The 26639-nt window shown below is 46.1% G+C and overlaps 1 protein-coding gene and 1 pseudogene across 2 annotated transcripts in view; both read left to right on the top strand.

Annotated features, from left to right (window-relative positions):
• Positions 1–26639, top strand: part of ENOX1 (ecto-NOX disulfide-thiol exchanger 1) — a 599613-nt gene that overhangs the window by 99718 nt on the left and 473256 nt on the right. For both annotated transcript variants that reach the window (XM_062194137.1, XM_062194133.1), the window contains exon 2: positions 9760–9886. The gene's annotated coding sequence lies outside the window, so the exon portion shown is untranslated. The remainder of the gene's footprint in view (positions 1–9759; positions 9887–26639) is intronic.
• LOC133762329 (histone deacetylase 1-like) lies at positions 21428–22864 on the top strand (annotated as a pseudogene).

The following is a 26639-nucleotide window of genomic DNA, read 5'->3' as shown; positions in this document are numbered from 1 at the left end:
TTCTAGATATGCTTTGCAGACGATATTTGAAGCTAGCAGACTTTGAATAATGATGACTCTATAAAAGTGATAATGAGAAAGACTTGTTGGAGCTTGGAGAAAAAAATCTTATCATGGAAGCCAGGGCAGAAATGCTGCTTGCAAAGTTTTTCTTTGCTTATATTCTCTGACCAGATCTCTTCCAAATCAAAGAATTAGTTTTGCTAATTGGAAGGTTATATGCAATAGTTAAGTTCATATCTGAGATGAGTTACAACTAGAAGAGTAAAGAAGGAGAATAAAGTGTATTTATGATTTATGCTATCGAACTGCCAACTGTGTGTCATTAACTAAGGAAATATGGGTAGCATTGTCACCATCCCTGATTTATGTTTATTGAACACCATGGAATTTGAGGGCAGGCTTATTAATAGTCACTTGCTCAGGTTGAGTACTTTTATAATTTATGTTAGGCAAGTGGAAGAGGTTACTCATATTATTTTCTTTACTGTCTGTGTATCTTTGTGGCAGGTCATTTCTTAAAAATCTGCTGGTCTTTTAAAATTTTTTAAAGGATTTATTTATTTATTTTGAAAGAGAGAGGAGGAGAGACACACATAGAGAGATCTTCCATCTGCTAGTTAACTTCCCAAGCGGTCTCAATGGCCAGTGCTGGGCCAGTCTGAAGCCAGGAGCCAGGAGTTTCATCCAGGTCTCCCACATGGGTGGCAGGGGCTCAAGCACTTGAGCCATCTCCTGCTACTCTTCCCTAGGCCATCAGCAGAGAGCTAGATCAGAAGTGGAACACCTGGGACATGAAGTGGCACCCATGTGTGATGCTGGTACTGTGGGTGGTGGCTTTACCCACTATACCAGACCTATTGTCTTTTTTTTTTTGTATAAACAAGGTTGGCTGTTCTCCTACCAAAAACAACATTATAGATTGAAAACCCCCAGACTTCCCTTATGGCTCCCAAAGACCTTATACTGTAAGGAATGAGAAAGAAAGTAGATTGATAGTTAGTACTGTGCTACTTGGTTAACACACCAGCCAAATCTCAGGTTCCTCTTCTCCTGACTAAGGTCTCTGGAGTAGTAGAAGTAAGGAAGTGGGCCCTGCTATTCTGGCCTGGACTGTTTTTATTTAGACTGTGGATTATGTTTTATTTTGTAATAGTGGAGCAAACAAAATATTCTTGGTGAGAAATCTAGCTTGGCCTTCTCACTGAGAGCCAAAGACAGACATGTAAAGTGGAGTATGGCCGGTGGTGGAGGAGACGCCTTAAGAAAAGCAGAAAGCATGGAGAATTGCTAACAACGGGAGAGAAAATGAAACATTTTAGTAATGAATCCTGTAAATGCCAAGAATATTTGTATAAGGAATCAAGTATGTATTTGTATCTACAAGTATATGTTCATACAAGATCAAATAAAATTTTTGATGCAGAATATACATATATATTACCTACATAGGTTGATTTGTGGACACAAAATGGATGGAAAAAAATGAATATTATAATACCTAGCCCTAAAGCGGTCCTTCTGCATGGTAATGAAAATCTGGCCTTTTTGAGGAGCTGAATTTGCTGTTTTCTCTTAAATGCAATTTGGCTCACTTTTCATGTAAATATCAGAGGTCCGAAATAAGTGTCAACCTGTCAAAGTTGGGCTCAGTGTTTAATGACTAAATCTCTACTCATTTTTACATAGGCTCAGTAAGTATCAGCACAATCTCCTAGTTTTATTTTCATTTGTCCTTTTTCTACTGGATACCCTTTTAATCTCCTCACATTGTCTCTTGACATTAGCGTTGTTCAGAATGCTGAACTTGGTCTCATGCATCTTGGATGCCTGCGTTGCTCTGTTCATCTTTATACCTTCCTTGCCTATGTATGTGTTTTTCACGTGGGTGATACATCCTGGTAGCTATTCACCAAAATCCACTCTACTTGAACTGAGAAACATAACTGTGCTGCATCTTCCAGCCTCTCTCTCTCTCTCTCTCTCTTTTTTTTTTTTTTGACAGGCAGAGTGGATAGTGAGAGAGAGAGAGACAGAGAGAAAGGTCTTCCTTTTTGCCGCTGGTTCACCCTCCAATGGCCGCTGCGGCAGGCGCATCGCGCTGATCCGAAGCCAGGAGCCAGGTGCTTCTCCTGGTCTCCCATGCAGGTGCAGGGCCCAAGGACTTGGGCCATCCTCCACTGCACTCCCGGGCCATAGCAGAGAGCTGGCCTGGAAGAGGGGAAACCGGGATAGAATCCGGCGCCCCAATCGGTACTAGAACCCAGTGTGCTGGCGCTGCAAGGTGGAGGATTAGCCTGTTAAGCCACGGCGCCAGCCAAAGCCTCTCTTGTAGTTAGGTATGACCGTATGAGTAAGACTTCTTCATAAAAACATGGCTCCTGTCGTTGCTTTTCCTTCTTTGGGCTGAATGCGTTGGATGCTGCTATGGGGCAGGCTCTTGGGATGACTGTCCTTCCTCCCCACACTATCCGAGTTCCAGGTCTCACTGTGTGGGAAGGCAGTTACGCTGCTTCTTTCTAAAGCTGCTGTGTTTCATGGTCTGTTAATACAATTTAGTCTTCCCTGACAAATGCAACTCCAAAATCTATGTATGTTTACCTAGGGCTCAGCTCTGTTTCCTGAAGCCAAGATTCACATAAGAATTCCCATAGAATAAGATTCTGATTGGACCTGTCTTGAGTGATATCGTGCAGATATCAAAACTGACTTGGCCTCATTTCCTCCAACCTGCTCCATTTCCTGGTTCACTTTCTCTGTAAATGCTCGAACCACAAACTTGGGAGCCATGTTTTGCAACTTCGATCACCACATCCTTCGTTTAGTTTAAAAGTTGGCATGAATCAGCCTGGAGCCAAATTCAGCCTGCTGAAGTGTTATTATTTTGTAAATACATTTTGTTGGAACACAAGCACACTCATCATTTCCATATTGTCTGTGTCCGATTTCCTCACTAAAAGAGTAGAGTTGAGTAGAGATCTCAGAAATCAATGGGCAAAGCCTAAATGTTTTTTGCCGGTCTCTTCTTTGCCAAAACAGTTTTGGCCATTCCTGATCTAGTCAATGACCAAAGTCTGTTACTTCTGTCTTCTTTGTGCTCTCTTGAATACTTCTCTCTATTTCCAGTGGCGCCATTTGGACTATGGAAACAACATTCCAGGTAGTTACTATGCCTCTAATCTAATAGTCTTGTAATACATTTGTTAGTCAAAGTAATCATGCTAAAAGGAAAATGTTGAAGATTCATTTGTTACTAAATCTGTGTCTTTACCTACAACCCATGTCTCTTTGCTGAAACTGAGATACAAATATCATCACCTTGGTTAGAATCCTTCAGTGGCTTCCCATTGCTTTGAGAATAAAATAGCCGAGATGTGAGCTGCTCGCCTCTCCACCTAAATTTTAACCCTTCTTAACTTCTTTGGGAGTTTTGCTTATGTTGTGATTTCTCTTGTCTCTGAGTCTTCTCCTCTTCTCCATCTTTTCCATTTAGCTGGTTAAATCTCATTCACCTCACGGGGCAAAAGTTAAAAGGTACCTTGTCCCAGAGACCCTTCCTGACTCCAGTTTGGGTTTGATCTCCTTCCTGTGTGTCCCAGAGCAACCTGTGCTTCCGGTCTCATTACAGTTACTACACTTTATTGGCCTTATGATTTATCTCTCCTCTCCCCACTGCCTGTAATTTCTGAAAGAGGAGGGGCCTTGTATGTTCGCAGTCTTGCAGAATATCCAGCATCCATCATACTTGGAATGTGGTTGGCAGGTTGTAGGCAGCACTGCAGGGTAATACTGAATCATACCCTGCCCTCGCCTCTCTCCAGGAACTTACAATAAGAAAAATGCCTTTTTAGAGCAAGGCTTTTAATTGAATTAAATAAAAAAAAATTGATTAAAGGAGCAAGTCATAAAATACACTGCCTTGGTGGATGTGAGAGGGAAGAGACGAACTCTATGGCATACAGGAACAGATGAAGCTGTGTGAATTCTACACGTATATAACTGAACAGACAACACTGATTCATGAAGCAAGGAAGCATCATAGAGACCTAGGACTGCCACCAGGCATGATCCACCCTCAGGTCAAGTGTGACAGTACCAGCCATCATCAGTCATAAAGGATAGAGGACAATGAACATTTCCTACCTTTCCTTTTGCCCTAATTAGAGAGAGCCCTTGAGTAAATTGTCATGTAGTCATCGTTCCATTCAATCGTTCATTTTTTTGTTTGTTTGTTTGTCAAATATTTGTTAAATGTGATACCAGATGCTCGGAATACAAATATTAAAAGGAAAAAGGAGCTACCACACTAGTGGGAAAACAAACACCTAAAATCTAATTATAGGGTAGGATGGTAAGCACTATAAATTTGCAATTCATGCAAAGTGGTATGAGGGCACAGAAGGCAAGGGAATTTTGTTTTTACTTGTTTCCAGCAAGGTGAAAATGGAAATGTTGTCTGGACGTGCTGTGAGAAGCAGAGGACTGCAGTAAAGTTCACTTCTCTCATGCTTCAGTTTTGCCTGAGTAGTTACATCATTGTGGCCGTTCCTACTTTTCTTTGGGCTAGGATGGAGATGATATGCTTTTGCTACATGAATTTGCTGGGCAGAACAAATAATTCTTGGTGCAGGATCGCCAGCAGCAGTGTTTCTTTGACAAACTGGTTGAGTCATAGGAGGGAAGACACTGTTCCCTGATGTCACCACTCCTGCCCACCGCCCCAGAGACATAGAAGGAAAAGTCAGTTCCGTGGTGTTTGACCACTGGAAATAGCCAAATGGGGACAGATCATGCTTGGATGAGCCTAATACCTGGTGAATCAGATCTGACTCAGTATGGGAAATTGGAAGAGAAGATTCTGTTGGCTAAGACCAAAGCCTGTCTTTGTAGGCAAATATTCATATGGTTTGGCTTTAGAATTTCCTTTTGCCTCATTACGCCAGATATCATGACAATGAACTGACAGTGTGGTTGGAGACATTCTTTTGTTGTTGTTGTTGTTGTCTCATTTTCTTTCTCTTATTCTCTTCAGTCTTTTTCAAAAAGGAAACTTACTTTTCCTGCTCAGCTTCTCATTCGTCCTCCACAGTTTCTTGCAAATAGCTAATCCTAGTAGCCGATCTCACTGACCACTGCTAAGGTTACTTGATAGTGTGCACTCATGTCAGGCCTCTGCCACCTCTTCACTGGGGAGACCTGAAGGAGTTGCTTATAACTAAGCTCACTAACTTTGGTTTCCTCATTTTGAAATGAGAATATTAGTATTTGCCAATGTACCCCCAAATATTATTGTGATGATTAGGTGGGATAATACAAATAAAGTCCTAGGACTTTGTTATTCAGTCCCAATACCTAAGCCTTACCTAGTGTTGGGGAAAAATTGATGGGTCCTGGATGGTGTCCTGGTGTCCATGATAGTTTTTTGAGACCTGACATATGGTGAGAAGAGAAGAAGCAGAATCTTATTTGAGTAGAAGGCGAGACAGCTCCAAGCAAATGGAGGGCTGTTAGAGAGACCAAGCCACTGAGGCCTCAGAGTCTAGGAGTGTTTGTGTCTTTAATATGTCATCTCCAAAAAGCAAATGTGGTGGTGATACATTAGCTACTGTGAAGGCAGAGGCAATCATAATGGAGCCTTTTCTAACTTGTTTCTGTTGAAACCTAAATCTTGTTGTCCACTGACAGAGGGTTGCTATAGTGGGCCTCCATCCTGATTTGTTTAGTGTGTACGCGCTGGGAAGAAGCTGCAGGATGGAGCCAGTCTGGCCTGCCCTAGTCCCCGGCTCCCTCACTGGGGCTTCTGTTCTTTTCAGAAAGCTAGACACTTTTCCTTTGCCCTTCCAAACATGCCAGTGGCACGAGCCTGCTGAAAGATTATCCTAAAGGCTCAGACATGGCTTTGACTCCTTGGTCAGTGGATGTTGAATGGATACACTATGTACTGTTTATTTTCTTGTTGCTTTCCTAGAGGGCTGTGGCCCATTTCTTTTGATTCCCAAGGAGGGAAGTCTGGTAGGCAGTGATCCCGTGGCTCAGCAGGTGCACAATGCCCTCATTGCCCAGCATGCTCCGTAGGCAACCCTGGCTGGTCTCAAATTAGAGCTCGCAGTCATCTGAGAGTCCAGACGGGTGAAAGCAGCAGAAGGATACGGTTGTCCATAATTCATTAGCTTCTGTCCTACCACCAGCACCTTAATAAAAATAAATCTGTCACCATTTAATGGTTTGCTTCCAGAATTTCCTTTTGAATTAAGACCTTCCACGGTTCAGGGTTTGAATTGCCAAGTATACTGACTCATTTCTTCATTATGTAAGCCATTAGTAGGTTCCTGCTCAGATGCTGGAATACCTGCTTGAGGCTAACAGCAAGGTGCCCGAACGACTCTCAGCTGTGCCCTTATACACCGGCTCACCTGGGCTCCCCAGAGAAAAGCCATACTCAGCTCCTCACCATTAGCTGTGAGGCCTGCACAGAGGCCTCATTAGCATCAAAATCTCCTCCTTTTCTCTGCCTTCAGGGCAGCCACCTACCCAGGGGAATAGAAGGAACCTATGCAAGAGGCAGATTGCAATTACTGGGAAGTGAACCTTTTGGCAGAAAATGCCTATCAACTAGATCTGGCTGTTGGGAAACATGAAGAGACCCAGTGTAGAAAAATATCGTCTGAGCGAACTTGAAAGCTAGGGCAGAGTCTTTGGCACCAAGTTGTGTTTAAAACAAACACCGTAGAGGATGACCTTGGGGATCCTGGGAAAACTAGGAAGAGCAGCATGACTTACACAATGAGGCCAAAAGGGAAATAAATGCTTAAGGAACAGTAATTTCTAATAGCTATCAGCTCTAAAGGCACATTCTAAATGTTATTTCTTTGAATACCATTGCAAAGCTCAAATATTTATTTATGTTGATATTACTTGACTAGGTTCGTGATTTTTTTTTTTGCTTTGATTATGATATATGCATTTCCATTTTGTAATTATCTCAGGGAAAATATTGTTCCAAAAAAATCCATAAAAAGATATAGCTTGTCACTCTCTTTGATTGACTGGAGTGACTTTGCCTGAAGGAGCATTGCCTTAATTTAGCTCTTAATCCTTCCTTCTCTCCAAGGAGATCCTGTCTTTCAGTGTGGTAAATGCCAATACGGGCATTCAGCTGCTTCTGAGCATCACCTGTTCTCCGTAGGTAGGCCTTGGAGGAGCTCTAGTGCCTCACATCACCTGTTCTCCATAGGTAGGCCTCGGAGGAGCTCTAGCGCCTCACATCACCTATTCTCCAGGTAGGCCTCGGAGGAGCTCTAGCGCCTCACATCACCTGTTCTCTGTAGGTAGGCCTTGGAGGAGCTCTAGTGCCTCACCACCATCCTATCCTGCAGTCGTTACTGTCGCTGGTGGAGGGTAGAGGTACTGTCATGGGAACTGATGTGACTGTTTCAAAACGATGCTGATCACCCTTTTTGGGCACTTACAAGGTTATCAGAACTGACCACACTTTAAACATTTGTACTGGGAGACATGCTGGGATGGATGTCAGACATTTGTTCATCTCATTCTTTAACTGAGTCATGTTTTTCTTCTTTCCCTTGGATAATTTCATTTTGTGGCCCTTCAGGTATAGATGAGGAAGTCTTTTCTGATCACTTTGGTTCCTCAACAACTGAGATACTTCTTTCTTTCTTTATTCCTTTTTTAATGATGTACTTATTTATCTGAAAGGCAGAGTTATAGAGAGGCAGAGGCAGAGAAAGAGAAATCTTCCACCTGCCGGTTCACCCCCCAAATGGCTGCAACAGCCATAGCTGAGCCAAACCGAAGCCAGGAGCCAGGAGCTTCCAGTTCTCCCATGTGGGTGCAGGGGCCCAAGGACTTGGGCCATCTTCCACTGCTTTCCCAGGCCATAACAGGGAGCTAGATTGGAAGTGGAGCAGCCGGGTCTAGAACTGGCACCCATATGGGATGCTGGCACTGCAGGCAGTGGCTTTACCCACTATGCAACAGCGCCGGCCCACTGAGATACATATTTCTACCACTCAGTCAAGAACCTGCCTCTCTTACAAGCCATGTGAAAAAAAATCATTGCTCAAAGATTTTAAAGGGGACAATGAGACTGTTATACAAATAGCCAAAATAGAAGATATTTAAAGGACATAGGCACTCAAGTGAGGATGACGTTATCCCAGGTTAGGACAGCTTCAGAGTGGGGTTATAATTTGAGGTAGGCCCTGAAAGTCTTCAGGTTCTGGCAGGTGGGTTTGCCTTCTGTACAGACTCGTCTGTCTTCATTAGCTTTGAGGGGAATCTCCATGGAGGCAGAGTGTGAGTTCTCTTCCCTCCGTGTCCTTCCTGCCATATGGTCCGGTGCTTGACACAGAGTAGGTGTCTGGTACATGTTTGTAGACTTGAGCTCCCGCCAGAGGCCGTGAAATATCCACCTCTTCTGCTGGGAAGAGAAAGTTGAGATGATGTAGCCAAAATAGCCAACCGAGTGGTAGAACACAGGGCCCTGGGCTGTTTTTCAAGATGACACATTTCCTTTTATGTCTCTGTTGTCTTCTTGGATCCAGCCACTTTGATAGCGTATTTAAGAGGAGGTGAAGGAGTGAGCGGGCCTCTAAAGGGAGGGCCTGGTTGTACCTCCAGGCAACTTCAAAACTGTGGCGGCATCATCCTGGCATGAAGATAAACCATCCTGGAAACCCAACTCAAGTTGGCACATTTTTTAAAAGATTTTATTTATTTATTTGACAGAATCAGAGAGAGCGACAGAGACAGAGACACAGAGAGAGATCTTCCATCCACTGGTTCAGCCCCCAAATGACCATAACAGCCAGGGCTGGGTCAGGCCAAAGCCAGGAGCCTGGAGCTTTATCTGGGTCTTCCACACTGGTGCAGGGGCCCAAGGACTTGGGCTGTCTTCCACTGCCTTTCTAGGCACATCAGCAGGGAGCTGGATTGGAAGTGGGGCAGCCAGGACCTGAACCGGAACCCATATGGGATACTGGCACTCCTGACTGGAGCCCAGCCCACTGCACCACCCCGCCAGCCCCAAGTTGGCAGATTTTTAAATCTTGTTGCCTTTTGCCTGACTCTGTTGTCATTGGTGCATCTGCTTTGCATCTAATCAGAAAAGTCATATTGAAGTCAGAAATAGCGATTTTGGTAGTGTAGTGAGCTCTGGAGAGATCTGGGAGTCCAGGGACTCTTTCTACCACAGGCCGACACCCAGGGCTGCTTCTGCAAACTGTGGAGATAGTGCAGTCCCTTGGGAGCGTTCTCCTTTCTCCCCAGCCCCAGCCTCTCTTGCCCTATGTTCTCAAGGCCATTGAGGAGCCTGTATGGCAGTCAAGGTGATGGTGGTAGGAGATGCCTGGAAATCTCTCTCACCTTGCAGCTCCCTCTGACCCCAAGGTTTGCTAGACAGTTGTGGTGACCTTAAAGTAGTGCACAGCCGCCAGTCATCAGAGGAGAGTTTCTCAACAAGTACCTGCCATTGACCTTGGCCTCATTTGTCATGTTTTGGCTGACAGCTTCAAAGATACCGGCTGAGGCACCTATTATATTTGATGTGCCACATTCTCTCTGAAGCTAAGTTTGTTTTACTATAATGATTCTTTTCTATTAAAAACCCGAGGTTTATTTTATAAGCATGACAACTCGCCATAATAAGAGTAGTATGGCACAGGCCCTGAGTAGAAGATGTAAAATGCTATTTCAAGTGCCAAGTTTTTTTCTAATGCCTCTTTTTTTCTCCCTTTACAGAATTTTTGAAAGCGGCTTGAATCTAATTGGCTCCCCCAGGATCTCAACTCCTGTTACATTTGTGGCATTTCTTTCTTCAGAGAGGCATCTGGAGAGACGGACCTGCCACTGCTAGCTGGCATGCCGGGTAGGAGGATGCAACAATGGCTCTCTTCCCTCCCTGCCCCGCTTGGTTAGAAACTTTGAAATCCTGGCTCAGTGCTTCCTGAAGCTTTGGATGTTGGATTTGTGCAATTGTTTTGATAATTTTGGGTTCTGCTTTTCCTATTATTGAATTTCATGTGCGAGTCTGGCCCCTACAAGGGCTACCACCCATGGTGGCCCGCCTGTGTCTGCTGTGAAAGAAAAAAGAGAGAAAGGAAAACCAAACACACAGGAGTACTCAAGTGTAGGCCCATGTAAACAATCCTTACTAAGCAAGGTTCTAATAAACTGGCTTTGTGCGTGGCTAGTCCACTGCAAGTAAACACTTACTTAGACACTGGAACCGAGTTATTTTTAGAGGTCCAGCTACAGATGTACCTGTAGTCTAAACAACTGTGCGAAGACTGCCAGAGCCTTTCCCTTTAATCGCAGTGAGTGCATGTGTTTTGGTACTTGCATGGTGAAGCAAATGAAAAAAAGGAGGGGCCTGGGGGCAGGGGAGAGTGCGAGCAAGCGAACCAGGGGCTTTGTGCTATTTCAGAATGTTTTGGCCAGACCCTTCCAGTTAGAATCTGAGATATAACAACAACGAAACTCGGGACTATCTTAAAATGTGCCATCAAAGGGCTGCGGTTTCAGAGCCTCAGACTTCTGCTGTAGAACTGAAGGCTGAGGGTACGGAACAGTGAGTAGTTAGGAGGCTGTGGACCTGGACTGGGCTAAGCACACTAAGGATGCTCAGAAGCCAGGCTGAAGGGTTGTTGAACACGGATCCTGGGCTGCCTTCTGCTCTTGGGTTAGAAACAGCATAAGCAACGGTGGGCCTTTGGGATAGTGGTTAAGATACTGCTTTGGATGCCTGCGTGTCAGATCCGAGTACCTGGGTTCAAGTCCAGGCTCCTGATTTCAGCTTCCTGCTTATACACACCCTAGGAAGCAGCAGGTTATGGCTCAAGTACTTGGGTACCTCCCACCCATGTAGAGGACCTGGATTGGGTTCCCAGCTCCTGGCTGTGACCTGTGCCCCAGCCCCAGTTTTTATGTGCATTTTGGGGGTAAACCACCTAATGGTAGATATTTCTCTGATTCTCTTAGGTAAATAAATGTAGAGATTTTTATTTAAAAAAAAAAGAAATACTAGGGAGCAATAGCAAGAAACTTGACCCTCCTTTGGAAAATAAATGATGTGTCTTTATCTTAGGAAAACCTTATGGTTTAAAATTTGATATTCTCTTCTGTAAAACCCAGGTTAGTAGAGTAACAAAAGTGAACTCAAACTTTGTTTCTATTAAAGTGCCTCTTGATTTTGTGTGTGTCTGTGTGGGTGTGTGTCTGTGTGTGTGTGTGAGTGATGAGTTATGGCCCAAATGGCAGTATCTATTTAATTGCTTTCTGGTTATCTTGTTATTATTGGTTAGGCAGGACCTGTCCAAGCATAGAAAAACCTAATTTCAGCCCTTTCGGGCATTGAAATTAATAATAAAAACCCATTTATTAAACTAAAAATACTAAGATTCTTGCTAATACCTTTAAATATAGTTCTTAAGACATTGTTCCCTAGAGAAGAATTTATTGGGCAAAAGGGTTGAGGGCAGCAGGGTGCATCTGGGTGAGTACACTCGCTGTATTATCCAAAAGAGGTCGGCACAGACTTTGGGTGTCCAGTCCGCATTTTGTTTGTGCAGTTAGAGCTGCCCCTTAGTTTTTCTCATGTATATAGTAAGAGACTTGGATGTGGTGACTTCTAAGACCCTTTCTACACCACGTAGTCCTTAAAACCAAAGTGTAAACAATGGAGAAAGAAGCACAGAAATGGCTCGGGCAAGGTACGTGTGGTAGCTCTGTGCCTGGAGAGGGACTTTCTGGGGGAGAAAGCAGAGGCAGAACAGGTATTCGCTTCTCCATCTTCACGTCCACTCCTGCCTTCCTGATGGTCTGGGCGACTCCAAAATGCTTCTCCTTGCTCCTGCCCACCCCTTCTCCCTGGCTCGCATTTCCTTTTGTTTGTTTTCAATATTTGTTTATTTGAAAGTCAGGGCGATACAGAGAGAAGGAGAGAGAGAGAGAGATCTTCCATCACTGATTTGAGTTGTCCCCAGTGAGTTGTCCTCCTGGCGAAGGTGCCTGCATCCCGTGTCAGAACAGCTGGATTCCATGACCAGCTCCAGGTCTGACTCCAGCTTCCAGCTCATGCAGACCCTGCCTGGGAAGCAGCAGATGATGGCCCGAGTATGATTCCTGCCCCTCATGTGGGAGACCCACATGGAGTTCTGGGCACCTGGCTTCAGCCTGGGCTAGGCCAAGTTGTTGCACATTTGGGGAGTGAGCCAGTAGATGGAAGGTCTTGCTCTCTGGGTGTGTTTCTCCTTCCATCTTGGTCTCTCTGCCTTTCATGTGAATAAGAAAATATGAGAAGAGACGTTAGGGAAAGAGTAGTCCTCCTTTGACAAGGGGCCCTTCTTGAAGCACCTATCATGAGGCAGCTGTGGAGAAATATCTGAGAATTGTTCCTGGTGAACTCTTTGAAGCTGACAGGGACTTGGTCTTTTTATTTTTATTTTTTATTTATTTATTTTTATTTTTTATTTTTGACAGGCAGAGTGGACAGTGAGAGAGAGAGAGAGACAGAGAGAAAGGTCCTCCTTTGCCGTTGGTTCACCCTCTAATGGCCGCTGCGGTAGCGCGCTGCGGCCGGCGCACCGCGCTGTTCCGATGGCAGGAGCCAGGTGCTTATCCTGGTCTCCCATGGGGCGCAGAGCCCAAGCACTTGGGCCATCCTCCACTGCACTCCCGGGCCACAGCAGAGAGCTGGCCTGGAAGAGGGGCAACCGGGACAGGATCGGTGCCCCGACCGGGACTAGAACCCGGTGTGCTGGCGCCGCAAGGCGGAGGATTAGCCTGTTGAGCCACGGCGCCGGCTAGGACTTGGTCTTGTTCATTCCCCTTCCTGGAGATGAGGTTACTGATGACCAGAGGAGGAAATGACAAGAAAGATCACAGTGTAAAGTCTAGAAACATCTAATATGGGCAGATCTACTAAGTCAAAATTCACGTTGATAACCATGAGCAAAGAAAAGTTTACAATTCTTTCAACCTATGGTTTTAGCATAGTAATTAAGTGTGTAGTATGTTTTTTGAAAGCTTTCAAATATAATGAGTATTGGGGCCTAAAAGAATAAACTTCAATTCCATGGGAATTTGTTCAAAAATCATCAAAATTTGCTGGATGCTTGCTGTGCTAACAATCTATTGCAAGTCCATGGGTAGGTAAGTTTGATGTTAGTGGAAGAAGAATTGGGCATCATTGTAAATGAACTTGATGTTTAGCCATTACCTTTATAACACGTCTTGTATATTGAACACCATTATTAAGGTGACATTAGGTCAGGGGTCATGCTAAATGTGGGCTAGAAGGGAGAAATAAATAAGCTACATTAACTTCTGCAACCTTGACTGTGTGCCAAGTGAGTGAATTCATTTGAACTTCACACCAAAACTGTGATACTCGGTGTGATCCCTGTTTCGCTGATAAGGAAACTTGGAATCAAGAGGCAAGGTAATTAATTTGCCGAAAGAGCCATAGCTGGCAAACAGCCAGGCTTGAGTCTGTATCTAGGGCTTCCTCAAAGCCAAGACTGGTCCATTGTGCCTGGAGTAAGTGACGTTGAACTTTTGAATTTTGTGGTTAGACTTGGAACTCCACCTCAAGGTCTCTCTCAATACATACAAATATTCCAAATTCTGGGAAAAAATCTGAAATGCAGAACACATCTTTTCCAAACATTTTAGAAAAGGGATACTAAACCTGTACATAATAAAGGCACTTGACAAAACCATATGATTATGGGTTTTTGAAGAATTATTATTTTTAGTCTACAGACTCAGTATCATTACTTTAAAATCACACTTATTACATTTGGGGAAATAGTCTTTTTGAACTTTCAGAAACATTGATTAGCCATAAAATCAAAATGAGACCATTGGTAGTCAGCAAGTCTGTATTTAGAAAACCGTATACTGGTGCGAAGTTGGTGATGTGGGCCCTGATGACTAAGCGGAGGCAGGCTTTCTCTTTCTCTCTACTTGCAGGAAGGTAGCTTCCCCATCCAGCCTCCTCTACATATATATGTATATATTGTGTGCACAACAGTTGTCATAGCACTTCCCAGATTTGCAAGTAAATGGGGTATCAAATGATCCTGTTTTATTGCCTCACCCATTCTGAATTAGAAGAGTCTGGATCAGTAAAATTTAGAGCACATAGAGACTAAGAAGTAGACTAATAGTGTATTCTGGAAAGCATGGGATCTCACATTAGAGGATCAGGTTTAAAACGCAGATTGTCTCCCTTATGCAGCATTGTGTAAGATTCTAAATCTCCTTGAGCTTGGATTTATTTATTTGATAGTGCTTATGTCACATTGTTGTGACAAAAGATGCCATAGATGGGAACGAAACTCTGCAAAGAGAATTATAGTGTGCAATTGTGTAAAGATCTTTATAGGATCATCACTGTGATAATTGGCACCTTATGGTATCAGGTGTCAAGTGAGGATAATAGGGCATTTGACACTGGGCTCCAGCTGTGAGGAAGAGAAATAGAGCTCCAGAGAGAGAGAGGCTGTTTTGAGTACAAAGGGAAGAGTGTCAGCGTTAGCCTTGGTTTTGACTAGTCAGGTTCTCATTATTTCCAGCATTTGGTACCACTGCATTCCATAACCTGCTGCTTCCAGCCTCTGGAGTTCCCTCTAAGGTAGTGATGCCAACGGCGCCCATCTGGAACCTTCCTGGGTGTCGGATCCACTGCTTCCCTTTGGCTGCTCTGCTGTGTGCTTGTCTGCTCTCCCGGGCTACCCACTCAGGCAGCCCTGATCCCTGGCTGGGGCTCTTCCTAGGAGCGCTTCCTGGATCCAGTCCCCTTTAATCGGTCCCAGTTTTCCTTCTCTCTTGCCCTCTGTCTTTGTGAAAATCAGTCATCCTCATGGGACCAAAAGAGAAAGAACATTGTAACGGTGTGAGAAGACAGAGTTTGGAAAACTGAGTGTTCAAACAGTAAAAAGCTCTTATGGGACAGGGAGGTAAGGCCTGGACAGAGGATTCTGGAGACCCAGTGGGCGGTTCCACAGGGTGACCTTCCTGTCTAACAACAGGGCAAGAGCCAGTTCCGCTTTGGCATGCGCTGACAGCCTTGGCCAGCCATAAGTGGATGAGCGTGACTCTGTGTCACTTAACATACGTGTTCATCATGCTTTCAGCCCTGAAAAGTGGTTTTCTAGCCTCTAGATGGGAGGTCAGGCCGCAGTGACCTCAAACTCCTTTCCTGCCCCCCCCCCCCCTTCTGGAAGCTCAGTCCGGTTCCCGGGGTGGGGGGGGGTGGGGGGGGCGCAGCAAGTGGTGATGCTGATGTGTCATTACCTGGTGCCCACTTGTGGGGTTGTACTTGCAAGGCAGGGGCCCTTGGGAAGAACGCTGTTAGAGAGGAGCAGCAGCGGGAAGTCCGGAAGGCAACAGGAAACAAACGGCCCACATTTAGTAGGAACAAAGCACATGTGACTCACGGGATCAGACACCGAGGCGGCCGCCCCCTCCCTGTTTCATTCTCAGACTTCAGAATGTTGTGAGGTGGGCGTCCTCACAGTGGCCCAGGTGGCGGCTGCCGGATGAAAGCCCGAGGCTGTGTGAGGAGCCTGGGGAGAGTCCACAGGCTGAAGACTGCGCCCTGGCTTCTTTAACTGTCTGATGGTAATTTCATCCAAAGTCATGCTGTCAAAACCAGACCTTGAACTTTCTGAAGATTTCTTTATTTGAAACTCAGAGTTACAGAGAGGGAGGGAGGGAGGGGGGGAGGGAGGGAGGAGGAGGAGGAGAGAGAGAAAGAGAGATCTTCCATCCACTGGTTCACTCCAAGCATGACAACAGCCGGGGCTGGGCCAGGAGCTTCATCTGGGTCTCCTGTGTGGGTGGCAGGGGACCAAGTACTTGGGGCATCTTCTGCAGCTTTTCCTGTGCCATTAGCAACAAGCTGGATTGAAAGTGGAGCAGCCAGGACTCAAACTGGTGCCCGTCTGGGTTGCCTGTATCTCAGGCAGGGGCTTAACCCACTGTGCCACAATGCCAGCCCCAAGACTTGTGAACTCGTTGGTTCTGGTGTTTTCCTAACATCTGGTCCATTCTTGTGCTTTGAGATACCTAGAGAGCAGGTGAGGAGTTCCAGATGAGGCTGGATGAGAAGGCAGCGTTGTAGTGAATCTTGGAACCTGACTCTCCCATTTCCGAGGACCCTCCGTTGGTGGGGCTTTGGACTATTTGTGAATACCTGGTGCAGCAGAGGCCTGGGTGTGCACGAAGACAATGTCTGCTTTAAAATTTGGGACAAGGAGCCCTTGCTGTGGTGTAGAGGGTTAAGCCACCACCTGCAGTGCTGGCATCCCACATGGGTGTCTGTTTGAGTCCTAGCTGATCCGTTTCTGATCCAGCTCCATACTAAGGTGCCTGGGAGAGCAGCAGAGGATGGCTAAAGTGCTTGGGCCCTGCGACCTCCAGGGAGACCAGAAGAGGCTCCTGGCTTTGGCCTGGCCCAGGCATAGCATTGTGGCCATGTTGGGAGGGAATCAGTGGATGGAAGCCCCTCCTCCACCTTCTTTTCTCTCTCTAACTCTGCCTTTCAAATAAAAAAATAAATAAATAAATAAAAGTTTGGGTCACATTGCACCTTAATATTTGATTTGCTTTCTGTAAGAGTTGCTTTGGTATTGTTGATTTTTTTTTTTTAGTTTTGTTGGCCACTTTTTATGGATTATTTAACTAGCATCTGTGCTGAGAAGAGCTAAGGAAAGTGACAAGAGCTCATTCGCGCATGTGCATTTTCATCATGTTGAGAACAGTGTGTGCAGGATGCCCTGCCCATTGGGGTGATCCTCAGAGGTGTGGGGTCACCTGCAAGGAAATCTGCTCCTAATTTCAGCTCTGCTCCTAACTTGCTGGGTGGCTTCACTCTGTTTGCCTTCAGCTTCCTTGCAAGTTAATGAGGATGTAGTAAGAATAACAACAGTCCCATTTCTCTATTCCTCAGGAGATTGTTTAAATGGATTGAATTTGCTTTGCATTATAGAAACAACGTGTTAAAAAATAGATATACTGGGGTCAGCTCTTTGCTATGGCCTGCGAAAGCAATAGAGGATGGCCCAAGTGCTTGGGTTCCTGTACCCACATGGAAGACCCAGAGGAAGCTGCTGGCTCCTGGCTTCAGATTGGCTCAGCTGAGAGGCAGAGTTTTATATATAGAGAGGGAGAGACAGAAGGGATGTCTTCCATGTGCTGATTCACTTTCTTTTATTTTTATTTTTATTTTTTGACAGGCAGAGTGGACAGTGAGAGAGAGAGAGAGAAAGGTCTTCCTTTTGCCCATTGGTTCACCCTCCAATGGCTGCTGTGGCCAGCACGCTGCGACCGGCGCACCGCGCTGATCCAAAGGCAGGAGCCAGGTGCTTCTCCTGGTCTCCCATGGGGTGCAGGGCCCAAGCACTTGGGCCATCCTCCACTGCACTCCCTGGCCACAGCAGAAAGCTGGCCTGGAAGAGGGGCAACCGGGACAGAATCCAGTGCCCAGCCCGGGACTAGAACCCGGTGTGCCGCGCCGCAAAGCGGAGGATTATCCTAGTGAGCTGCAGTACCGGCTCTGATTCACTTTCCAAATGGCCACAATGGCTGAAGCTGGTCCAGGCTGAAGCCAGGAGCCAGGAGATTCAACCAAGTCTCTCATGTGGGTGCAGAGACCCAAGCACTTGGGGCATCCTCCACTCCTTTCCCAGGCACATTAGTAGGGAACTGGATCAGAAGTGGAGCAGCTGGGACTTGAATTGGTGTCTGTATGGAATGCTGGCACTGCAGGCAGTGGCTTTACTTGCTAAGCCATAACACTGGCACCAATAAATCAATCTTTAAAAAACTAGGTATATTTGCATATACATATATATATATATGGGCATATATGTATAGATGAGGGTATTTTTAAAAGTTCGTGGAGAAGAATTAACCAATAAGTTTATTTTGGTGCAAAATTTTAAAATTTTCATTTTAATTATTATTTTAAAAAAAATTTATTTATTTGAAATAGTTACAGAGAGAGAAGGAGATAGATATCTTCCATCTGCTGGTTTACTCTCCATATAGCCACAATGGCCAAGACTGGACCAGGCTGAAGCAAGGAGCCAGGAGCTTCCTCCAGGACTCCCATGTGGGTCACAGGGGCCCAAGCAGTTGGGCTGTCTTCCACTACTTCTCCCAGGCCATTAGTACGGAGCTGGCTTAGAAGTAGAGCAGCTATGACTTGAATCTTTTAAAACATCCATCGATAGGTTTTTCATAATATGCATTTGTCATGAACTTTTTTTTAATTAAAGGAAGAAAGGGAAAAAAAAGGGAGGGTTGATGAGAGAGAATGAGAGGGAAAGAGAAAGAGAGAGAATACTCTTGCTTCATGTTTCATTGTGTTGCAAGAGCCAAGAGACAGAAACTCAATCTGGGTCCCCCACATTGGTGGCTGCATTGATAGGTGGCTGGCATTGTAAGCTAGAGGCAAGAATCAAATCCAGGCACTCTGGTGTGGGACATGGGCATCTTAATGCCTTCTAGCTAAACACCTGCTCCTCCATGAACTTTTTGAGGGCCTCGCAAATGCGCAGGTTTCAATTTTTTAATTTTTTGCTCCAAAGTAAGCTTATCTTTTAATTCCAGTTTTTCAGGAACTTTTTGAAGCACTCTTGTATGTATTCACACAAAGACACATATACACAGACATGAACACTTGCATTTGCCATTTTAATTGAGGCAGAGATCAAGTAAGCTGACCTTGAGTTCTTTTGGTGGACTTGAACACTCCCATTGCTTTGGTGGATCAAGATGTCACACAGCATCTTCTGTGGTCTTCATTCAGTCCCCCAGAAGGGTCTTTTCCTTCTTAGTGATATCTTTTCCTATTCAGGAATCATTTTTTAAAAAGATTTATTTTATTTATTTGAAAGGCAGAATGACAGGGAGAGAGGGAAAGAGGGAGAGAAAGAGATCTTCCATTTATCGGTTCATTCCCTAAATGGACGTGACGGTTGGGGCGGGGCCAGGCCGAAGCCCGGAGCCTGGAACTCCATCCAGGTCTCTCATTTGGGTGATAGGGGTCCAAGTACTTGAGCCATCTTCCACTACTATTCCAAGCGCATTATCAGGGAACTGGATCAGAAGTGGATTAGCCAGAACTAGAACTAGTGCCCCGACATGGGATGCTGGTGTTGCAGGCAGCAGCTGAACACACTACCCCACTCTTTTTCCTTATCGCTCACATCCAGTCTCTGCAGCATGAACCCTGTGAGCTCTCCTTTGAACATGTCCTTCAAATCTGTCCACCTCTGGTCTTCCACTGCCGCCTTAGACGGCACCACCATCGGCAGCCTCTGGACTGCATCTCCGGAGGCCGTGTTCCGCACCGCAGCCAAAGCGACCTTTCAGAAGTTATGAGCTGGGCTTAAAGCTATCAGATGGTTTCTTGTGGTACTTTTAGAATGAAATCTGAACTTCTAACCATGACCTGCCTGGCTCTCCCCACTGCCAGCGCGCTGCCTGCCTTGTTCCCTGTGCCATAGCCACACAACAGTAGTTCTGCAACGTGCCACACTTTCCTCCCTTAAACATTACAAAGTGGACGTTAGTTTTTAGAGCTGCTTCAATTCACAGCAAATGTTCGTGGAAAATACAGGGAGTTCCCCAGACCCCCTTTCTTCCCCGATGGGTGTGGTTCCCACTACTGTTGGCATCCCCTAGCAGGGAGGTGCCCTTGTTAGAATCAGCAACCCTGCGTGAGTACGGCATCATCCCCCAGAGCCTGGGTGTTCTAGAGCTTTAGACAAATGCATCAGAACACGTAGCCACCCTGGTGGAATCCTGCAGAGTAGTTTGCCCTAAACATCCTCTGTGTCTCCCCCTCATCCCCTGCCGATCGCTCGTCTTCTTATCCCATCGCCGCAGTTCTGCCATGTAGCTGGACTCGTACAGTGGACAGGCTTCTCACATGCGCTGCTTTCACTTAGTGATAGGAATTCACGGCATTTCTGTGTCTTTTATGACCTCCAGGATTTTGCTGCAGCTTTCTGCTGTGCTTGGCTTTAAATTTCCACCCTATTTAACTGGCCTTCCGTATCCCATTGCCCGTTGTACTTTCTTCCTGACACTCGGTGCCCTCTGGCATTTGCTTTTTGTTCACTACCTGTGTCTCCCACTAGATATGAAGCTCAGTGAGAATGGTGGTGGTGGTGGTGGTGGGGTGGTAGGGGTCTTGTCTGCCTCATTACTGGCTGCCTCTCCAGTACCTAGCACAATTTCTGCGATCCAGTAGGTGTTCAGTGAATGTTTAAAACATAGACTGCATGCCAGGCTTGACTGTTAATGTTCTCTCACGTTCCTTTACCCTCTTACTTGGCTTTCAAGATGACAAACTCTCATTCACTGTGCTCCAGACTTTGCAAGGAGAGACGGGACTCCGTGTCGAGTCATGGAGTCTGGGGATTATTTCTTGTTCACCTTTGCCTTTGGAAGCTCTGCTGGTTGTCTGCGGAATTGAACGCGTCTCCATGCGAATGGCAGTCTGGTAGCCTCAGTGGGCATCAGCCACATTGCAAGACAGAACAGAGGCAGGAGGAGATGATTAAGGGAAAATAGCAGAAAAGTGTGATTTAACATTGATGGAGTCACACATTGTACTCAAAGCTGTGTATAGCATAAAAAGCAAATTAGGCGACAAGGCAGATATAAAATGAGTGAACACACACAGGCACACAAATACCGCAGAGAGGAGGGTGTTTCTTCAGATGCCTTCTCTCGTGTACCAGACGGCACCCTTCTCCAAAAATATAGGCTAGTTCAGGAGAGAAATCAGCCAGGGTTTGCGGCCCCCTTACCCGCCTCTGAGACACAGAAAGACCTGGCATTTCATTACTGGCTTTTAGAGAAACTTTCTGTAAGGCTAACAGACTTTCTAGGGAGGCCACACCAAGTGAAGCTGAGTTAATGTTCTCATTAAAATGTTAAAGAGGCTTTATTCATGAACGACTGGAGCTGTAATTGCTTTATCCTTGTAAACTATGAAAATATGTGGTGATCTTTCACAGAGGCATTGGCCCAGTCTCCTGCGTCAGGAAGACCTGTTTAATGCAGGTTTTGTGGATCCTTTGGATTATATCTAAACAAAGATTTACAGAGTTACAGAGAGGGGGAGGCGCGCACGCGCGCACACACACACACACACACAGATCTTTCTTCTGCTGGTTCACTCCGCACATGGCCACAGCGACTGAAGCTAAGCCAGGCCAAAGCCAGGAGTTTCATCCAGGTCTCCCATGTGGGTGCAGGGGCCCAAGTACTTAGGCCACCTTCTGCTGCTTCCCCAGGTGCATTAGCAGGGAGCTGAATCGGATGTGGAGCCACTGAGGAGAAAGATGGACAGACACACTGACAGGAGGGACAGGAGCAGAGCAAGATGGCAGAGCCTCAGGGTAGCGGGAGGAAAGTCTGTTGCTATGACGACAGTGATGTTGGCAATTACTACCATGGACAAGGCCATCCAATGAGGCCTCACCGAATCAGCAGGACGCAATTTGCTGCTCAACTACGGTCTCTACCAGAAAATGGACATCCCGCTCCCGAAGCCAGTGCTGAGGAGATGGCCAAGGAGTGCAGGCATGACTCTAGTACATTCTCGAGCTCCATTTGTCTAGATAACGTGTCTGAGCCCACAGATGCAACACTTCAGCGTGGGTGAGGACTGTCCAGCATTTGATGGCCCGTTTGGGTTCTATCAGTTGTCCACTGGGGGCTGTATCGCAGGTGCCGTGAAGCTTAGTGAGCACTAGACGGACATGGCTGTGAATTGCACTGGGGGATTGTACCATGCAGAAAAGAAATCCAAGGCACCTGGCTTCTGTTAGGTCAGTGATGGCATCTTAGCCATCCTGGAACTACTGAAGTATCACCAGAGGGTGCTGTATACTGATGTTGCTGTTCACCACAGCAGTGGTGTGGCAGGGGAGAGGGGGCTTCTATACCACAGACCAGGTCATGACTGTGTCCTTCCATAACTACAGAGAGCACCTCTCAGGAACCAGGCCTACGGGGTGTCAGGGCTGGCAAAGGCGAGGATTATGCTGTGAACCACCTGCTCTGAGACTGGATTCACAACGAGTCCTGTGAAGCCATTTCTCAAGCTGATCACGTCCAGCGTAGTGGAGGTGTTGCAGCTTAGCACAGTGGTCTTACAGTGTGGCTCAGGTGTCCGGCCTGGGGATCTGCTGGGTTGCTTCAGTCTGACAATCAAAAGGCGTGCCATGTGTGTGGAATTTGTCACCAGCTTCAACCTGAACCCATGCCGATGCTGGGGAGAGGTGGTTCCACCCTTCATAATGTCCCCTGGTGCAGGACAGACAAGATGGCTGTGGCCCTAGACAGAGATCCCGAATGAATTTCCAAACCCGGACTACTTCCAATTGTTTGGACCAGGTTTTAATTTTATATCAGTCCTATCAACATGACTGACGGGCACCTGGACAAGATCCAACAGTGGCTGTCTGGGAGCCTGGGCATGCCACCCTGGGCGCCTGGGGTCCAAACACAGGAGGGTATTCCTGAGGATGCTGTCCCAGGGGAGAGCGGCGAGTAAGATGAGGACAGCCCTGACAAGTGCGGCTCCATCTGATCGTCTGGCAAACGGATGACCTACGAGGAGGTGTTTTCCTGTTCTGAGGAGGGGGGAGACGGTGGGCGCAAGAATCCTTCCAACCTCAAGAAAGCCAAGAGAGTCAGAACAGAAGATGCAAAAGAGAAAGATCCCCAGGAGAAAAAAGAAGTCACAGAAGAGGAGGAAACCAAGGAAGGGAAGCCTGAAGCCAAAGGGCTCAAAAAGGAGGTCAAGTTGGCCTGAGCAGACCTGGCCAGCTTTCCTGCCTTCCCCCACTCAGGTCCTCAGATTTTATATTTTCTATCTCTGTGTATTTATATAAAATGTTTTAAATGTAGATATCCCCGAGGGCAAGACAAGAACCAGGGCCCTGAGGCCAGGGTAGCTGAGCTCGGTACTCCTATAGCAGCTGCTTTGCCAGCCATGCCTCCCCAATTCTTTTTTATTTTATTTTTTTAAGATTTATTTATTTATTTGAAAGAGTTACTCAGAGAGGAGAGGCAGAGAGAGAGAGAGGTCTTCCATCCATTGATTCAATCCCCAGTTGGCCACAATGGCCAGAGCCGCACCAATCTGAAACCAGGAGCCAGGAGCCTTCTCTAGGTCCCACACGCGGTTGCAGGGGCCCAAGGAGTTGGGCCATCTTCTACTGCCTTCCCAGACCACAGCAGAGAGCTGGATCGAAAGTGGAGCAGCCGGGTCTCGAACTGGCACCCACATGGGATGCTGGTGTTTCAGGCCAGGGTGATAACCCGCTGTGCCACAGCGCTGGTGTCTGCCCAGTGGGTATGGAAAGGTGCCCCCTATTGAGCATTCTAGGAGGGTGGGAGAGCTGGGTCCTCAGGGACTTCCTGTCCTTTTCAGGATCCTGTGGTGACGTTAGCCAGTGTTAGGTTGGTTCTGTACTCATCGTACCTTCTCTCTGGCCCCAGGTGAGCCAAGAAACTCCTGTTGCCTGCTCTCGGTCTTTCCACAATTCTGCAGGTGGAGCTTAGAACTGTAGCTTCCTTTTTGAGATGCCGTTTTCATTTTTGTGAGCCTCTCTGTAATAAAACGGTACCTTTCTATACCTTAAAACAAAATCAGAAAAAAGTAGAGCAGCTGATACTCGAACCAGGACCCATATGGGATGCCGGCATTGCAGGTGGCGGCTTCACCTGCTACACCACGATGTTGGCCCCTGGATTGTATCTTTTAGGGATTGGGTGGAAGTGGTGATTAGGATTTCGCCTTCATCAGTCTGGTTAGGTCCTGTAGATCTTTTTGGGTAAGCATTGTTTGATTTAAGATGCTTCTACACTTAACAATGGGGAAACATCCTGATAAACTCGTTATAAGGTGAAAATATCGTTATGTTGAAAACGCACTTAATACACCTGACCTGGGGAACCTCACAGTCCTGCGGCAGCATGCCATAGCAGCCCTGCTTCCCCTTGTGGTCGCGAGCCTAACCGGCAGCTTCTGTTGCTGAGCACACAACATCACCAGCGAGCGGACCCCATATCCCACGCCTGGGCAGAGATCCAAATTCAAAATCTGAGGTGCAGTTTCTACTGAATGCGTGTTGCCTTTGCACCATTGTAAAGTTGCAAACTCCAAAGTCAGGCTAACCTGAGTCGGAGGCCATCTGTTAGGTCTGAGTGCTAATTTGGAAATCGCATGAGAAAAGAACCTGATATATACGTAACACTCAAATGTGGTGCAAGGAAGTGTTTTTTTTTTTTTTTTTAATCTTCCCATCAGCCATAATTTATTCAGATGAGAATAGAAGAAGTCCAGAGACACTGAAGTGCTGGTGAGACTGCACAGGGAGTTGATCTGGAAAAGCAATGGCACATGAATTGCACAGGGGAACAGCACCCAATCACCTTTGGAAGATGACAGACATGGTCCCCACCCAAGCCACCATTTTCCAATGTCCCAGTGCAGAAGCTTAGCTGTGGGACTGCAGGTGGGGTATGCAAATGGAAAATACAATTGCTTGTTTTCTTCCTGAAAATGACTTGCAGTGAGGTTTTAGATAAGACCAAAAACACGGACTTGTAATTTTATATGACGAGGAAAGCATATTGTTGGAGACCTCAGAATGAAACGTAGATGGAGAAAGCTTCAAACACTACCACCTTTTCTCTAACTATGATTAGAAAAGCCTGTTTGTTGAGTGATAACAAATTTAGGTATCATGGTGTTAACACTACCTAGGGATTGCTCTAACACAGCGTAGAGGGGGAGAACTGTCTTTTTCTCTTTCATCCTGGGTTCCTGACTGAGGCCCCTCTAATAAAGAGAGATTAGTAAGAGAAAAATCATACAGATTTACTTCATATAAGTTTTACATAACAAGGGAGCCTGCATAAGGAAATAAAAACTGAAGGTATATTTTTATGCAGGGTGATGAGGAAGTGGGTGTTGGCGGAAGTGGGTGTGTGTGAGCTCCTGGTAAGGAACAGGGAGAAGTTGGCCAAGGCTCGTTTGATTCTTCTTGGTGTCCCTGTGGCTCTGGCTTCCTTTCTTCACATCTAGGGAGGGCACCTCTTATGTGAAAGGCATATTGTCTGCCTCATGGGTAGATCAGAAAATCTTCCTAATTTTTATGAACCTGTTGTAGGAGAGAAAGATATGGGAAGGTGAGACTGACCTTCCTACTTTTGCTCTTTTCCTGAATGCCAAGGGTCCATATTTTGGGGTACTGTGTTCTGAACCTTGTCAGTAGTGACTTTTTTTTTTTTCTTTTCCACTGATGGGTGTTAAGATACTTTACCATGAATCAAATATCAGTTGAAATACATACATCCTCGAGCTGTCAGAGTTTTTCTTCGAAGTATCAACTATTTTTCAGGGATGAGTGCCAGGCATTTGTTGAAACTGGTTCAAGTATGAGGGAGAAGTGGAGTTGAAAGTTAACAGAGGAGGCTCTGTTTGTGTGACAGGTTGGGTGGGTTTCTAAAGAGCTAGTTTGCTTTCTCCTTCCTCCCTTCCTCCCTTCCTCCCTTCCTCCCTTCCTCCCTTCCCTTCCCTTCCCTTCCCAAGTCACAATCACAGAGGGAAAGGGACAGAGAAATCTTCCATCCACTGGTTCACTGCCAAGGCTGGGCCAGGAACTCTGTCCAGGTCTCCCACAAGGGTGGCAGGGGCTCTTGGGGAGGGCATCTTTCACTGCTTTTCCCAGCCCATTAGCAGAGATCTGGATTGGAAGTGGAGCATCAGGGACTTGAACTGGTGCCCATATGGGATGCTCGCATCACATGCCATGGCCTTATCTGCTGCACCCAACAACGCCCGCTGCAAAGATTCTCTTTCATGGGGCCAGCAGCATTGGGGTATGTTGGGTTAACTCACTTCCCATACAGGCACTGGTCCAGGTCCCAGATATTCCACTTCCAAACAAGTTCCCTACAAATGCATCTGGAAAAGCGGGGGAAGATGACCCAAAGTATTTTGGTACCTGCAACCATGTGGGAGACCTAGATGGAGCTCTGGCTCCTGGTTTCTGCCTGGCCCAGCCACAGCTGTTGCAGCCATTTGGAGAATGAACCAGTGGATGATCTCTTCCCCCCACCCCCCACCCCACACTCTCTCTTTCACTCTTCCTTTCAAATAAATAAAGAAATCTTTTTTTTCAACTTTTATTTAATAAATATAAATTTCCAAAGTACAACTTTTGGATTAAAGTGGATTTTTCTCCCCATAACCTCCCTCCCACCCCACAACCATCCCATCTCTCACTCCCTCTCCCATCCCATTCTTCGTCAAGATTCAATTTTAATTATCTTTATATACAGAAGATCAACTTAGTATATACTAAATAAAGATTTCAACAGACTGAACCCACACAGACATACACAGTATAGAGTACTGTTTGAGTAGTAGTTTTACTGTTAATTCGCATAGCACAACCCATTAAAGACAGAGATCCTACATGGGGAGTAAGGGCACAGTGACTCCTGTTGTTGATTTAACAATTTATACTCTTATTTATGACGTCAGTAATCACCCGAGGCTCTTGTCATGAGCTGCC

Source organism: Lepus europaeus, chromosome 6 (assembly GCF_033115175.1).
Source record: "Lepus europaeus isolate LE1 chromosome 6, mLepTim1.pri, whole genome shotgun sequence".
Lineage (NCBI taxonomy): Eukaryota > Metazoa > Chordata > Mammalia > Lagomorpha > Leporidae > Lepus > Lepus europaeus.
Note: the sequence above shows the minus strand (reverse complement) of the source record. Positions and strands in the feature narration are given on the sequence as shown.